Source organism: Neomonachus schauinslandi, chromosome 6 (assembly GCF_002201575.2).
Source record: "Neomonachus schauinslandi chromosome 6, ASM220157v2, whole genome shotgun sequence".
NCBI classification, from domain to species: Eukaryota; Metazoa; Chordata; class Mammalia; order Carnivora; family Phocidae; genus Neomonachus; species Neomonachus schauinslandi.
Genome location: NC_058408.1, coordinates 9,987,472 through 9,991,381, shown reverse-complemented (window position 1 = coordinate 9,991,381; position 3,910 = coordinate 9,987,472).

The window sequence follows — 3,910 nt, the reverse complement described above, 5'->3', positions numbered from 1 at the left end:
GCTGTCGCGCCGGCTCCCACTCGCCTCCCGGGAGGCCGGCGAGCGCGCGTCCCGCCGCCCGCCCTGCCCGGCCCCGAACGCGGCCAGCGTGGCCGGGGCGGAAGCCACGCGGTGGCCGCCACGTGGCAGCCGCGCCCCCGCGCCCAGCCCCGCTCGGAGGGCCTGCCCCTGCAGAGGGAGGAGGAGCGGCTCTCGAAAGTAAACAGCCCCCGGCTGCTGGGAAGCCATTGTGTGCAGCCGCTCTCCTTTCTCCGTGGTTCCCTGAATTCCAGAACGCCCCGGGACTGCCGCCACCAGAGTCTTTTCCAGACAAGGCGGATTTCCCCCACCCTGGATTTCTTTTCCCGTATTTCAGGGCCAGGGGCTGATAGCGGACTATCTGCAAAGTAGCCGCTAGCCTCCGCGGCCACTGAGGGTCTGAAATGGGGCTAATCTGGGTTGGGCTGTCTGCAAGAGTTACAACACATCGGATCTAGAAAATATAGTACCAAAAAGAGAACGTAAACTCTCCCCCATTAGTAATTTTTAATTGACCACGTGCTGAAATAGTGTTGTAGATATATTGGATTAAATAAAATATGTAATTACATTAATCTTACCTATTTTTTTAATGTGGCTACTGGAAAACTTAACATTACATCCATGGCTACCCTTCGCAACACTCCTATTTCCGTGGGATAGTGTAGCTTTAGAGAGCCTGAGTCCTGTGACCTGGAGTTCAAGTTAATTCTTAACCTGTGCTCACACCAAGTAAACCGGTGGGCAGTCTCCTTCATGCGTGGGTTTCCCAGAGTCAGTACTGTATTTGCAAATAAGTATGGCATTGGTTGAAGTGAAATTAAATATCTTCCCAACATAATCTTAAATTCCACAGAAGAAGGGAAGGTCTTCCTTCCTTACCTTTTTCTTTCTCTTTTTCTTTCTTTCTTCCTTTCTCTCTCTTTTCTTTTTTCTTTCTTTCTTTTAATTCTGATCTGAGTATAGTTGACAGTTGCATTCAGGTGTACAACATAGTGATTCACCTTCTCTATGCTGTGCTCAGCACAAGTGTATCTACCACCTGTCACCATACAACCCTATTACAACATCATTGACTATATTCCCTAAGCTGTGTCTTTTAGTCCCGTCATTTATTCAATAACTGGAAACCTGTACCTCCCACCCATCTTCACCCATTTTGCCCCTGCCCCCTCCCCCCCTTCTGGCCACCACCACTTTGTTCTCTGTATTTATAGGTCTGATTCTGCTTTTTGTTTATTCATTTGTTTTTTAGATTCCACATCTGTGAAATCATATGGTACTTATCTTAAGAGAATGTATTTCTTAAGCTGAGTTAGCTTTGGGAACGATGGAACTGGCAGACGTTCTATCTTCGCTTGTAAGATGCTAGCTCTGGAAACGCACACTCCTACTTTTGTTGGTTACTAGCCCTTCTGTGGTCAGGATAGCTGCTGCTAGGGATGCTGTGGAGGTGAAATGCTCAGAATGCCCCGACGAAATAGGCCCCACTGGTGCAAAAACAAGATCCATAGTGATCACAGAAGGGTCAGCACTTCACGGACCCTGAATGCCTTTTTGCAAAACCATTTCAGATCCTCAAATAACGTAATACCGAGACTGCTTGCTTTGAGTTACTTGGTCATCAAGTAACAGTTAGTAGGAAAAAGATGCCTTTGAAGCATCCCAGTTCTCTCCCTCTAGCATGACCTGTTCCTTGCAGCCCCTCCCCTAGCCCTCTCCCCCAGCAGGCCTCTAAAAAGAGCAAGCACAAGCGTGTGCGCCTTTTTCTGGACTTCTCAACACCTTCGCCTCTGAGGAAGCCAAAAACATCTAGGCTATGACCTAAATGATTGTTCTTTCAGTACTGGCCCCTTCGTGACAGCTCACGGGCCTTGCCAGCCAATTTCCAGAAAAGAAAGCCACTTTGCCAGAGGGGAATACGCCGCCTCTCCCCGCCCCAGCTTCCTGGCATTTCAGGGAGACCTGTTCATTTCCCTTCCCTAGACCCGCCACCCTCCTATTCAAAACCCGTGTGCGGAAGCCTAGAACCTGAAGGACACGGTCCTTTGATGCACAGATTCTGAGCACCTTCCCCCCAGGGCTCAAAACACTTCCAGGCCAGACCTTATTTGTGCCACATGTCTTAGAAGAAAGATTGTACAGGGGGCGCCTGGGTGGCTCAGTCGGTTAAGCGGCTGCCTTCGGCTCAGGTCATGATCCCAGGGTCCTGGGATCGAGCCCCACATTGGGGTCTTTCCTCAGCTAGGAGCCTGCTTCTCCCTCTCCCACTGCTTGCCACTCCACCTGCTTGTGCTCTCCCTCTCTCTATCTCTATCAAATAAATAAATAAAATCTTAAAACAAAAAAGATTGTACAGAAAAAAATGAGACAAGTGAGTTCAAATACTTGTTCAAGAGGTCAGTCCAATCTCTCCAAACTGACCTGGATGTCCAGCCATCTTTTGACAGTGGATCCACGGTAGAATTCCTCCCGCCTTTATGTTGGTGTCTTCATCTGAGAAGACGCTATAAGTGTAAAAGATCAGGGCTGGTTCGATCCTGAAGCTCATGCCTATCCTAGAGAGTGTTCGTACGCGTTACAAAGGTAGGCAAAAGTAAAGAAAAACAAAAAGCCATGAGATAGGGCAAAGGAAGCAGCTAAAAAATTTATCTAAAAATGATCTGCAGACAATGATGGCTATTGTTTTTTGCAGCACTCTTAAAGGCAGAACAAGAGAAAAGAATCAAAAAGAGGCCTGATGTATTTAGATTAGGTTAGGTTAGCCTGCAAATGCAGATTGCTAAAGAAAAAAACAGAATCTGCTTCTTCGGAAAACTAAAAAAAAATCTGTGCAGGGTTTGGCCACCGTATGGAAAGCAGGGATTACATGACCTCTGAAGGTCCTCAACAACCCTGGCATTTCATGTTCTTGTTCTTAAGCCAAATTGCCTACACCATTCTGGATGATTTGCAGGATTTGGAGAACTTCCTAAAGACGGGGATCACTTCCTCTCTTAGCTCTTTTATTCCTCAAATACCTGGTTAAAAGCCACCGACCCTCACCGAGGGCCCTGCAGGGGGGCAGGTGCACGGGACATCAGTGGGGGCGTTGGTTCAAGTCCAGCTGTCCCCTCCCTGCTGCGGTCTAGGGCGTGAAGACTCATTTGCCTTCTCTTCAACAGAGGTTACTTGGCAACACATATAAGCAGCAAGGTTGTGAGGTTGTAGATAATTTATATAATCTTGGCACATAAGAAGTACTCAAAATGTAGTTACGTCCATTATGCTACTGGCCAAGGCAAGTTAGTGGGCGCTGGAGTTACAGACCAGGACCTGCCTCTAGTCAGTGAGCTACAGCCTGGGGCAAAGGAGAGAACCATTTTTAGAGGGGCTTGCCTGGAAACATGTCCCTATGGGCCTCCTCCTGGACCTGGGATGAGGCAGGAGAGTGAAGTAGGGTTCTTAGGCAAATGGATGAAGCACACCAGATTTCTGAATGCCAGACAAACATCCCAGAAATCAAAGGGTACAGGCCCGATTGAGCAAGTACTGATTTATTACCTTAGGTTGGAGGCACTTATGAAACAAGAGAGATGTGCAGTGGGATTCCGAGGCTTACCACCGCACAAGGTTAGCCGGGGCCCTGGCCACGTGGGCTCTGGTGTCTCCACGGAAGCAGAGAACGAGCATCCGTCCATTCAGAGAGCAAAATTCCTGCGGAGAGGACAACTGCGCTGGCCCTAAGTCAGGTTCCCTCTGCCCACCCCCACCTCCAGCTCCGGCTCCCATACAGCTAAAGCCCACGTTCAGCAGCGGCACGAGCAGCTTCCCAGCGGCAAGGTGGTTCTCCCCTGGCACGTCCCCTGGTCAGCCACCTTGACAGGAGAGGCCGAGGGAGACTTTGGCCAGC